The sequence below is a fragment of the Equus quagga genome, chromosome 1, assembly GCF_021613505.1.
Source record: "Equus quagga isolate Etosha38 chromosome 1, UCLA_HA_Equagga_1.0, whole genome shotgun sequence".
In the NCBI taxonomy this organism is placed as follows: Eukaryota; Metazoa; Chordata; class Mammalia; order Perissodactyla; family Equidae; genus Equus; species Equus quagga.
Window position 1 is genome coordinate 25,941,172 of NC_060267.1, and position 14,035 is coordinate 25,955,206.

The 14,035-nt window shown below is 34.6% G+C and overlaps 1 protein-coding gene across 3 annotated transcripts in view; it reads right to left on the bottom strand.

Annotated features, from left to right (window-relative positions):
• The window catches only part of CNTN1 (contactin 1), a 342,015-nt gene that overhangs the window by 223,602 nt on the left and 104,378 nt on the right, over positions 1-14,035 (bottom strand). The window contains exon 3 of one of the 3 annotated variants that reach the window (XM_046642435.1): positions 10,295-10,334. The exons of the other annotated variants lie outside the window; for them this stretch is intronic. The gene's annotated coding sequence lies outside the window, so the exon portion shown is untranslated. The remainder of the gene's footprint in view (positions 1-10,294; positions 10,335-14,035) is intronic. 3 annotated transcript variants of the gene reach the window in all.

The following is a 14,035-nucleotide window of genomic DNA, read 5'->3' on the forward strand; positions in this document are numbered from 1 at the left end:
TTGGTGAATTTTCAGATTCAATTGTTGTAAAGGTGGAGAGAGAGATGAGAAACACCCACACACAAACACCTCATCAACCTAGAAGAGACCAACATTAGAAGTCCGCAAGAAGAGAAGAATATGGCATGAGAAAAGCTATGGGGATAGGAAGACGTAAGAAATCAGAGCAGAGGCATTGTACTCCCAGGTAGAAAAAAAGGCCAAGGTTGTAATAAGAACCAATTTCCACTTTCCAGAAGTCTGGCTATGCCTGAGAAACACATTTAACCGATTTTTTCAAATGGATGGAAAACAGAGATGGCCATTTTAGATGAATTTGACCTCTTTGCAGATCAAGAGGCCTTTCAATATTTTGAATTTATAATGCATGTAAAATATGGAGTGACTTTGTAATGTACAATAGGGTCAATAAAAGGAATCAAAATTTGTGAATACATCAAAGCGTATTTAGTCTGCTAAATTTATTATTCAGATGTATAACTAGCCTGCCTGACTACTATCATTTGGAAATTACTATCTTTCCAGTAAAGAGAACAACGTGCATTTGTAGGGAGGCAGGACATCACAATATGCTATATGCTTGAGAAACTGAAGTATCTATAGTATGAGAATTTTGGATACAATAGACAGTTTGTCAGGTAATAAGGCAAAATTATACCAAATCTGATTTATACAGGGCTCTTTTTAAAAACTCTGTTAAAATTCTGATTTTATAGAACATTTTTAACACTTTTAACATTTTTAACACCGTTAAGGAGTTTGAAGCTCTTCTGCAGAGAAAGAGATATTTAAAGATTTCACCAAGACAGTAACATGACTAGATTTTGTGGCTGGAAGACAGATTGGAAAGAGTAACCACATAAAAAGAATGTTTCATAGAATATCATTTGCCATCCACCAGAAGTGAAGGCCTAAATAAGGCAGATATGGGGATACGGATATAAGGAAAATATTCTAGGGATAGTTAAACAGTAGAGTCAGTAGAATTAAGTAGGATTAAGAGATTGGGAGGAATCATGGATGACTTTTAGGGTTGTGACTTGGGTAACTCAGTGTCCTTCTTTCATCCCTATCCAAAGGGAAAAAAAAGAACTACTGGTATTATGAGAAGATGGTGAGATAATGAAATTATAATATTAAACATAGCAAAGGAGAGATAAACTAGGAAGCAAGAGGAAGAGTTGGTAAAGAATTGGATACTTATAGAATTGCTAGTTTGGGAGTGACCAGAATTGTTTAAGCTATTGAAGTCAAAGAAATAACTCAGGGGCCGGCCCAGCGGCGCATTGGTTCAGTGCGCATGTTCCGCTTAGGCGGCCTGGGGTTCGCCAGTTCAGATCCCGGGTGCGGACATGGCACTGCTTGGCACACCATGCTGTGGTAGGCGTCCCACATGTAAAGTAGAGGAAGATGGGCATGGATGTTAGTTCAGGGCCAATCTTCCTCAGCAAAAAGAGGAGGATTGGCAGCAGTTAGCTCAGGGCTAATCTTCCTCAAAATAAAAAATAAATAAGAGAAAAAAGAAAAAAAAATAACTCAAGGTTGAAAGCCTACAATGAAAAGAAGGTCAAGGATGAAACATGAGATGTAGAGAAGAAAATGTGCATAAAAGTTTTATGTTAATGTCTTGACATCATTACTACACTGATTGCAAAAGGTAAAATTGCTAATATATATTAAACATATACTATAATGCTGGAACATTGCTTGGTACTTTAATAAACTGATTTCATTTGATTGTCACAAAGCCCTTGCTAGATAAGTAGCATTACTTCCACTTACCAATGAGAAGTCCCCGCTCAAAGAAAGGTTAAGAAATTTGGCTAAGTCACAAGACCAATGAACAGGTGAACCTGAAGTCACATCCAGGTTTTCTCAATTCACAATTCATGCCCCTTCTATCACATCAAGCTGCTAAACCAACTCCTGGAACCATCATGGAATGCATTCTCTCCACCCCTTTGCTTTTTTATATCCCCGAAGACCAACAAATGGTCAGTTTTGTATTAAAAGTATACAAAAAAAAAAAGTATGTCTGGTAATCACTACTAGTTTTAAAAATAAGGAAAAAAGAACAAATTAGAATATGGAAAAGAAAGAACATTTATTACTGTTCCAGACATATTATACACACATATATATATATCTCAAAATGCACATTTTGTCATTATGTCTGAACTAATTATGAAGAAGATAGTACAATCCTATTCCATAGGTAAGAAAACAGGCTGAAATAGTTTAAGTAACTTTCTAGAGGGTACACAGACACAAAGAATAAGACAGAATTTAAGTTCCATACTACCGAAGCCCATATTTATTACAGTATAACATCCTTTAACAATATTTTTTAAAAATTCACCAAGAAATGAATAAAATAGAGCTACAAGTATCAATAATGATGGAGCTCACAAGCTTAATGCTGAGCAAAAACGTGCAGAACCCATACATCATAATCCCAGTTATATAAAATTTAAACCAAGCAAGATAGTATGATAAGATTATATTTTGTCTAGAGATATATGCAGATAAATGAAAATTAAGGTCTGAGAAGAATATAAATACCAAATTCTGGGCTGTAATTACTTCTAGGGAGAGAGAGAAGGGTATTATTGGGGATGAGTACACAGTGAAATTCATTTGTGTATACTTCTATTTATTAAGCTGGTAGGGGGCACATACAATTTTTTTGTTTCTATATACTATCTAAATATTTTAAATATTAATAAGAAATTTTAAGTGAGAGAAAAATCCATAAGAAAGGGAGCTCAGAAGATTTCACAGTTGGATTCTCTTTTTTCCTGTTTCTACTTTCCTTCCCAAGATGGTAATGAGAAGAAAAAGTACTCCTAATAACATCCAACTCCGTTTAAAACATCTTGTTAGTCATTACGAAAGAAATTCATTAAATAAAGAAGAAAATAGCTATAGAGAATAGGTATCCTAACATCTCAAAAATTTGAGATACTTGTACATTGTCCATGTCACATTAAAGGATTCCTAGTTCCATTAAAATATCCAACATTTCCTCAATACTTCAGTTAGCTTAGAGATATCAGTAGGCCCACATGACTTCCTAGGTTTCATAAAAATGACACAATTGTAGTTCATTCTCCAAGTAAAATGAAGCTACTAAGAATCCTACTTATGTTTACAGGTACAATTGAAAAATATAAAGTCTTTAAAGTCTGTGAAAGTAAAACAACTCCCAAATAACTATGTTAATCCCTATTTAGTCATATTTGCTTTCAGTTATTTTAAGACAGGTAATTTTTCTTGGAGGAAGGCATATTTAACTCCAAGTCAAAAGATATCAGAACCAGCTCTACCCCTACGAGATTCATGGAACAGCTCTGGGTACATGCCAATCTGTCTCTCTAGATACACATTAGGGAAGAGCTTTAAAAAATTATATGCTACTTCTATTCTCTAGTAACAAATTTAAATATTTGTAAGAGAGTTTAGTCTAAATATATTTCAGTCTCAAGACAATGTAGACCTACCTCATTACATCTCAATTTTTTTATTCAACAAAAGTCTGTAGGCTCTTAGGTCTTTTAGGATTTTTGAGCCTTTGAAAAGATTAAACCAACCCATAAGTAACTCCTTTAAAAAGTTTATTGTTTGAATTGTCAAATGAATGAATGCCAACAACAAAATAGATGATACATTTGCTGCAATATTTGGTTAACATATTAAAAGCACAGCCTCCTTTTATGGATGATATAAGAGGTTTAGCCCCATTATCACTAAAAATATACTTATCTTAAAACTGCTATATAGAGGTATTTTAAAAATAACCACATCATGATTATAGTGCACAAGTATAAGTTGTGTGCGTATATGTGGATGTGCTTATGTATACAAATATTTTAAAACTTTCATTGAAGTAAAGTATATTTCACATTAGTGAACAGATGGTTCACTAATGGACACATATAGTGTCCAATTTGTTGAATTTTTACAAACTGACACAGCTATGTCACCCACACTCATATCAACAAAGAATATATTACTAGCAGCCCAGAGACTCTGTCTTCTCTCTTCCATCCTCTACCAGCCCCAGAGACAGCCACTGTCCTCACTGCTATCCTCATAGATTAGTTTCATCTGATTTTTTCACAACCATTTAAAACCAATCTGTAGTGCTGTACAATTCTCCAGATATGGAACCATTTCAAAAAAAGTTTGGACAAAATTTTGTATTCACACTCTTCCCATTCTTTCTTGACCATAAGTTCTAGATGTAAAATGTAAATGTTATCCTTTCATTTAATAAGGCAATTTTGTATAAGTCCTTTTTGATATGAATACTTTGGAACACATTTTATTTTTCTACCAAAACTAGGTATCGTAGCAGGATATTAATGTACCAGTGGTTCTTTTGTAAAATATTTGTTTTTGTGGAGTTACTGCAAAAGTAATCAACTCTACTTCTTCATAAGGAGTTTTATCTTTAAACTTGCAACTGTAATTTCCTGGAAAAGATTTCATCATAGACATTTGTCCTACGTAATTAAAGAGGCACTCATAAAAGTGTCTTGAAAATATAACTAATATGTTAGTTTTAGGGAGTGAGTGTGGGGATCTTTCTGAACAAAGTGATAGTTTAATGAAATAGATGAGGATTTAAATTAAAAATAGATAATGAGTTAAAGAAGGGAGTAAAAGTCCTAATTTATATGGATAACATATGATCTAGACTGCCTCCTTGGTGGAACAGATGCAAAACTCTTGGCTGAAGAGACCAACACATGACCCAGAAATAATTATGTTTGAAAAATAATCTGAAGTAGTGATACAAAGAAAAACAGGTTTATGGCATAAAGGAGAAAGAAAAACTGGCTTGGGGCATGCAGACGTTAATGCAAACAATACCTGGCTTTCTTCGGATACAGGTAATGTTGACTTGAATCCTTTTTTTATCAAATATTCATTGATGTGGGCTATGGGTCAAAATCCAAATTGATGCTGGGAGTTTAATGACCTTTGTTCTTAAAGGCTTAGAATCAGTAGTCTGTTGGAGCCAGCCCACACCAGCTTCAAAGAGCCTATTTTAATTTTCAGGGATTTTGCAAGCCAGACGTTAAACACAATCATTATTAATAATTAAATGATATAATCTTACTTATATTTTTAAAAAGATAAATACCAAAAATGCATGACTTCCTATACATTTTACTATTATCATTGCTTTAGAGATTGTCTACACCTATTTTATCTGTATGGTGAAAATGCTGGGTAATAGTGTGTTATTGAGCGCTTCATTCCAACTCACGTTCAGTAACAGCAAGTTGGTAGCTCGAAATCAACCACGGTGGAAATATTTACAGGACCAAAAGCAGCAAATGCTACAAAACAGGGCTTTCTCTTTTCCTCTGGAGAACCAGTGGTTAAACATTTAACAGCATACCTCAGCTTACAATTCAGTGTCTAGAGATTTTTAAAAACAATTAGTCCTAACCTACTCCAACAACGTTTTCCAATTTTGATTTTATCAGTGTTCACTCAAAATTGCAACTAATGTTATCAGCGTGGACAGGCAAAAGCTGAGTTATGTTACCTTCTCTTTGGCCAACTGAAAAATGATTATATGTAAATAAATGTCCAAGGAATGTTTATCCCAAAGGATCCATACTTTTTCCCTATTAAGAACCGGGAAAAAAAGTTGGGATACTTTCAAAGGTGGTTATATTATATATCCAGGTAAATGCAGAGTTTAGAATAAAAAATTAAGGTTAAAATTTCTTCATCAAATCATAGAAAAATGTTACATAAAAATTAGCTATAAATATGCTTTTAACCATCTAATTGTACTCCCATGTTCCATAATAATATTAAAAGATTTTTTAATGCTAAGATAATTATATTTACAATCAGCCCCAGATGTGCATTTTTGCTATAGTTGAATAGATTAATAAGGTTGCCACCTAAAACGCATAACAGTAATTTCACAATGGCACGATGGTTTAACAGTGTAAGATAGAAAATAAGTATCATAGATTCCACTTGATGGAATATAGAAACAAAGAATGATACTGAGGTTTTGACAGTATTCGAGGAGGATGCTGGGAGGCTCACTCTTATCCAGGCTTAACTAGGATCCTCATATCCCTCCAAACTCGGAGCACTTGAGGAACTACTTTAGAGTCTTTGAAAGTGATGGGCTTTGGTTTTGGTACAGTAGAAAGTTTAAACTACATGAGAGGATGGCACTAGCTTTTGGACAAGGTTAAAACCACCTTTAAGTTTTCTTAAGCTAGTCTTTGGAAATGTCTACAATATGAGCTCTGCTGGAGCTCTGTGAGCTCTGTACACTGATATCCCATGCCCTACTGAAGTGAAAGTCTCTATCCTACTCTTTAAAATATCTGAAATTAATAGTAAATTAAATTTAACTAAAGTGGCAATAAAGCCTCCATCTGGATCTACTATAAATTACTTTGATGTCCAGACTGGTGACCTCAGAGAAGAAGGGGGCATGCTCCATTCTGGGGATAAATATTATTACTTTAATCTCTGTTGTCCTTTAACACACAGCCTACAGCATGCAATAAAATTACAAGATATAAAAAGGAACAAGAAACTATGCCCCATAGTCAAGAGAATAAATAGTCAATAGAAGCAGATCCAATAATATAGGAACATAGGCTACTTTAGGATTGGAAGATGTCTGAGGACATGGGTCTTTAAAGCGTATGTTGTAGTCAAATGGTGAAGACGAGTAAACTAAATCTGAAAGGAGACATTGACTGTAAGCATAGGAGGCAAGAAGAGACCAAAGACATTACTGAGGTAGGAGTGATAGGATTTGCTGGCTGATTCTATGCAAGGGATAGATAGAAAATGTTGAGAATAACACCTAGGTGTCTACCTTAAAAAATCATTGGATGTTGAAACCAACAACTAAAACTGGTTATCCAAAAGTTAGAATAAATTTAAAATAATAGAAGACAGTGAACAGTATACGTCTACTTCATCTTCTCTTTCTTGACTCTTCAGTGTTCTGCCCACTTCCCAACAGCTGGAATATCTCTTCATTCGCATCCTGGGATGCCATACTCTCCTGGTTACCTCTTTGTTTCTCTGAATTCTCTTTCTCTCTATTAGCTTATTCACTTTATTCCCCCTTAGAGATCTGTAGCCCTGAAGATTTCTCTCTCCTCTCCTCTCTTCTCCTCCCTTCTCCTCTCCTCTCCTCATTTTGTGCTCTCTCCCCAGGTATTCTCATCTACTCTCATAACTTGACAGATAATGTATAGTAAATTCAAACTTCTATCTGCAGGCAAAATGCCTTTTCTGAACTCCAGACCCATCAGCCCTCTTACACGCTTGATGTTTTACTTGCATATCTCACAAGCATCTCAAACTCAGGCAGTTCACAAATGAACTCAACTTCCTTTCTCTAAATTTGTTTTTCTTTTTTCCTCTGTGCTAGGAAATGGCACCACCATCCACTCATCTGTTCATGCCCGAAATGAGATATCACCTTTTATACTTGAGAGATCATATTATATATATATATACATACATATATATATATGTATATATGTATGTATATATATGCTGATGAACTCAAACTTTGCCTCTAGGTAAGATATCTTTTCTGAAGTCCAGACACATCAATTTCATATTTCCACTTGGTAATCTCACTCTGAGATAATTGAATTTTCAATATCTTTTCCAAATTGAGTTTTCCTCCAGTCATACCTACCCTGGTAAATGACACCACCCTACAACATCTGCTCATGCCTCTTATTACAACCCTCTTTTTCTACCTCCTAGTTATATGCTAAATTCATCTACTTTTTTGTATCTTCATTGTCAGTCACCAAGTTCAAGCTATCATCATCTCTTGCTTACACTAATGAAACAGGTTTATAGGTGATCTCCCCATATCCATCCTGATGCCTGCTGATCCTTACCAAATACCATATGAGATCATCTAGAAGGATCTTTTAAAAAAGCAGATGTCATCATATCATTTACTGGCATAAAAATGTTCAGTGTTTTCCCAATACAATTAACATAATAGTCTAAATCTTCAACATAGCATATAATATCCTGTTGGCCTCTAACCAATCCTCTGGCTTCGTTGTGTTCTTTTCCCCCTCCTTCACTATATTTCAGCCACACTGGCTATCTTCCTGTTTCTTCCTAACTTAAAGACTTTATTCTTGCTCCGTCAGGAATGCTTTTTCTCCAAATATTTTCTTGGCTAAGTGACTCATCTTTCAAGCTGTATCTTCTACATTACCACTTAGCAAACTGAGATAATTCTTTCTGCAATTCATTCTCACAATATTTGGTACCTTTGTTTATAGCTGATCAAAATTACAATTAAAAAGACATCTTTTGCAATTATTTATTTAATGCCTAACTCTTCCACTATAATGTAATTTCCACTGCAGCAAAGACCACAGTTGTCTTTCATATAGATGTCTGGTGTTCATTACTCTGACTGGCACATAGAGGGTACCAAATGATATTTACTGAATGCAATGAATCAGTGGCACAGTGTATGCTTGCATCAAGATCTGATTCTTTAGGTTTGAATTATCAGTCACTGTGATAGAGTTGACCACATAGAACTGAGCTGCCTGCCTTTGAATAAATGGTTCATTTTTAACTTCAGATCTTGGCTAAGAATATTTATGTATTAAGCCTCTCTCTAAAAATCTGCACTACTTATCTCTGTCCCAAGATTTTGCCTCTCTAGCTCGTCAAATTTGAACAGGTCAGTAGACTCTGACCTGTTGTTACCCATGGTGGACTATCTGCTCTGGTTTTGTGTCCAAACTCATTTATTCTTAAGTGGGGACGTTTTATTATCTCCACAACCCTACCTACACCCTGACCTACTTGATTTTTCTGTTGTCTTACATTCCCACATAAGTCCAGCTGAAGATAGAACACTGATTAACTGTTATTAATTCTAATAAGTCTAGCTGTTGTTTTCACTTTGTTTTATCCAGGGAGATTTTCCTCAGCCTTTTGAGAATTTTCTTAGCTGGCTCCTAAATTTCTAGTAGTTTGAGGATGACATGTTTGAGTCTGGTGAGAAGATGACTGCCAGAGGTGTTGAAAAATGCTTGATGACTTTAACTTTTCTAACTGCTGGTTTCCAGAGGGTAATCTATTTCTGCATTCTCAGTGATTAAGCTGTCACTTTCCCTATTTATCAAAACTAGGAAAACCTTAGTTGGTGAAGCTTATTGGTAATTTTTTTAATTTAATAATCTCAAAATATTGCTTAGTAGTAGAGAATACTGTTTTTTAAAAAAGAAAAATTATAGAGTATTTTTGTTCTTCTAACTAGTATTGTTCATCTTCTCAGATATATCTTCCTTACTTTCCCAATGAGTTGTAAAAAGGGACAGGCAGTGTAGGTAATAGTTAAAAGCATAAGCTTTCATTTCTTACACCCTAGAGCTTTGTGTCGTATTTTACACTTACTTCCTGCTCATCCATGGCCAAATTACTTAAATTCCTTAAATCTCAATATAGTTATTTGTCAAATGAAAATATTAATAACAATAATAATGCCTACATAATAGGAATACTGTGAGAATTGATTAAATGAACGAACACACCAAGAACTTACCAGTAGAGTGCCTCAACATAGCAAAGGCCCAAAGTTGTTAGCTACCATTATTCCCTAAACTCCCTGCAACCTAACACCAAGCTTTATGCTTTTATATCATACACATCTATCACAGAGCTTGTATAAAATAAGTTTACAATAAATGCTTATTGATTGATAAATTCAACCAGATTTTCTGAGTTCTTTTGTTTTGTCAGGTCTTAATGACTCAGAAAATATTATCTCCCACCTGGAGAGCCATTCCTAGAAACATAAGGTTACTTTCTGCCAAAAACTGATATGAATACATTATTAAAGTGTTTGCTTATTTTTCTCTAAATTTTTCACTGTCTCCTTAATACTGAGAAGAAAAAAAATCTCCTTATTGTGATTTAAAGTAATTTAAGTATTGAACATAACATGATTCGATTTTATACTCCAGCATGGTGAAACAGGTTATCTTAATGCAAATTCTAAGTAATAGATTTTATTATGTATACATTCTTAAGTGACTACTCAATAATAGATTTTATTGTGCATACAAACATCAATTATTTATAAAAATATCAAATAACAGATTTGGTTATAGTAATAGATTTTATTATATATACATTATCAAATAATAATAGCTTAAAAATATTGACATTTATTGGTGCCAGAATTGTCCTAAGTACTTTATGGGATTTATCAAATCTAATGTTTCCAACAACCAACCTTCCAATGCCTTGTTTCCTTTCAGCAATGCTCCAATAACCTACAAGAGTTAGACATTAATTTAATTACTGATGCTCATTTATAAATATATAAAAAGTTAGAATGACACTTAGGTTTATGTTCATATTGTCTTCAGCTTCTGACTCAAAAGTACTGTGGATAGACTAGGAGTTTTGATACTCTGGGCCTCCATGTTGCATAACATCAAGGAACACCATCTGGTATCATTTTCTCTCTCCTAAAGAACTTCCTTTGCCATCATTTATAGTGCAAGTCTGACGGCAATGACTTTGTTTTAGCTTTCATTTATCTGAAAAAAAGTCTTTATTTTGCCTGCATTTTTGAGAGATATTTTTGCTAGATATGGAATACTAGATTGATAGGTTTTTTTCTTTTTCTTTCAGTACTTTAAAGATGCTATTCTTTAAAGACACAAGTTCTATGTGGAAGACTGGAGAGAAGATGTTAAGAATGACACTGAGGTTTCTGGCTTGAAAAAATCAGTGGATGTGGACACAAATAATTAAGACTAAGAAAATTCAATAGACGTAGGAAAATAGAGGATAGCGAATTGGTCTATTCCATTTACTTTGTTCTTTTTAACTCCTTAGCCATCTGCCACAAAATTACTGACTCCTTCTTAGTTGGAACATCTCTTCAACTGATTTCTGGGACACAAACTTGCCTCTTTTGCCTCTTGCTTCTCCATGCATTCCTATCAGTCTTTGCCTGTGCAACATTTTTATTATCATCCTTTAAAGATCGAAGGATGAGAAACCTTTTCTCATTTCATTCTCTCTTCTCAGGTATTTTCATTCATTCTAATAACTTGACCTATCATGCAAAATGAATTCAAACTTATATCTCCAGGCAATGTCTTTTCTGAGCTCTAGACCCAGCCATCCACTTATATACTTCATATTACACTTGGGTAACTAACAGGCATCACAATGTCAGGCAGTCCACAACTGAACTCTTGACTTTTTTCCCAAAATTTGGTCTTCCTCCAGACTTCCCTATTCTAGTTAATGGTACAGTCTCCACTCTTCTACTCATACCAGAAACCTAGATGTCCTATTTAATATTTTCTTCTTTCTCTATGGCCATTAGTCCATTGGTCTGTACTTGATAAATACGTGTTGAATCTGTCTACTTCTTTCACTCCTCACTGCCATTAACCGAGTCCAAGCCATCACTATCCCTTGCCTGAACTATTGCAATAACCTCTTAAAGGGTCTTGCTGCCTAATCCATATCAAACATCATATCAAAGCACCTAGAAGGATATGTGTTTAACGTGGATGTCATCATATTATTTACTGGCTTAAAATTGTCCAGTGTTTTCTTACTGCAATTAGGATGCTATTTTATATCTTTAACAAGGCATAATGTCTGTATCATCATCGCCAGTCTCATCTTGTGCTATTCTCCCCTCATTCACTACAATCCAGTCATCCTGGTCATCCTCCTGTTCTAACCTAATGTACACACTCTACACAGGCTGCTTCTCTTGACCTAGAATGCTTTCCCCCAGGTCTTTTCTTAGCCAACTTCATCTCATCCTTGAAGTTATAGCTTAAAATTTACTTCCTCTGGGAAAATTCCCTGATTATCTTCCCACTCTTCCTCCTTGAAGGATAGGTTAAGTGTCTTGTGATTCATTCTCACAATATTACTGTACTTTTTCTCAGTAGTACTTATGATAATCTAATTAAATGCGTACTTGTATAATTGTTTATTTAATACTTGACTCTCCCAATGGCAGAGATCACATTTGTCTCACTCTTTAGCATCTGTTATTTATCACTGTATTTGGTACATAGAGAGTACCAGAAATAATTTTTGAATTTATAAATGAATGAACCATTGGCACAATTTGTGATTGCATTAGCTATTAACTGGACCTGATTCTTTAGGATGAAGAATTGGTAACTGCAATCAGATTGGCCTGATGGATCTTGGCTGCCTGCTTCCAAATAAATATTTTATATTCAACTTCAGACCTTTGCTACACATTCTTACAACTTTAGTTTCTCTTTAAAATAGCTGTTCTCTTGTCCCAGGATTTTCCCTTCCTTGGCTTACCACATCTGCCCCACCATTTAACTCTGCTTCAATTCTTGATGCATATCACACCGACCTTTTTCACTTATGCTATGTAACCTGTTCTGACTTTGTGTCCAATCTCATCTTCACTTAAGTGAGAGAGTTTCATCTTCTCCATGACCCTCCTTAAGCTCTGTCCCTCCTGAATTTATTTTTGTCCCAGATTCCCATCTTGCATCTCAGCCTAAGACAGAAACTTCATCAATCATTATTAATTCTAGTTAAGTCCAGTGTGGTTTCTTCATTCTGCTTTCCTGGGAAAGTTTACCTCCGCAACACAAGACTCTTTTTTGTTGGTCCCTGTTTCTGTAGTTCAGTGCTTTTCAAACTTTACGTGACATGGAGCACTTGGAAAGCTCTTTTAAAACACATATTCCCAGGCCCCACTCTGAGAAATTCTGGTATATAAAATCTGGAGTGAACCCCCTAATTTGCATTTGTAGCCAGCTCAGTGTCATGCTGGCGCTGATAGTCTTAGAATCATAATTTGAATGGCCCTATTCTAATGGTTTGAAGCAAGTTTATTAAAATCTGGTGGAGTTGAATGAGGTTTTGAAAAGCCATGACTGCTTTAACAATTCTTAGATCTGGTAATCATGATATAAGCTACTTCTCCATTTTTACTGTTTAAGCCATCAGCATTATTCTACAACCTGTGAAGACTCCTCTCCTTAAAAACTCTTTTCCATAACAAACATGGCTCTTTATGTTTTCTTTTATGAATGTTTAAAAGTGTAGTTTTATTCTGTTCATTGGTCATTGACCATAGTCAAATTTTCCTAATGTTTTACATTAGGAGAAGATGAGTATTTTAGTGGTTCAATACACATTTCATGTGCTGTAGTCTGGGGTTTGGTCCTGGGTCTGACACTTATTAGCTGTACATTTGCTTATTCATCTGTCAAATTAGAAATATAATAATAGCTACATTAATAATATCTATCTCATACGAATGTTGCATTGATTGGCTAAATGAAGGAATTTGGAAAAATCTTAGCACATTGCCTGCTAAGATTTAGCACAGGAGTGCTAAAAACTGTGAGCCATTGTTGCAGAAAAATCATGAAAACTGGCGCTATGTTTTATGCTTCTGTTTACTCCAGAGCATGTAGCATAAATCTAGAATAAATTCGTGTTTGATAAAACTTTAAAATTATAAGACTCGATGTCTGCCAGAAAAGTAATAAATGTAGTTTCCTTTAAAACTTTTAATAACTCCTGATTCAGTAAGGGTGCTCCAGAAAAACAACAAAACCAAGAGAAAATATATATATATAGATTATATATGTAATATGTGTGTGTCATATATAGAATATACATGTATAATATATAAAATATATATTTATAGAATATAGGTATGTTTATATATTTAAAGAGATTTATTTTAAAGAATTGGCTCATGAAATTGTGGATGTGAGACTGGCAAGTAAGAAATCTCTAGAGTAGGCTAGAAGGCAGGAAACTTAGCAGGCATTGATGCTGCAGATTTAAGGTAGAATTTCTTTTCTTCTGGAAAACTTCAGTTTTTTATCTTAAGGCCTTCGAATAATTGGATGAGGCCCTCCCACATTACGGAGGGTAATCTGCTTTACTAAAATTCAACTGCTTTTGGACGATAACTACATCTACAAAATAC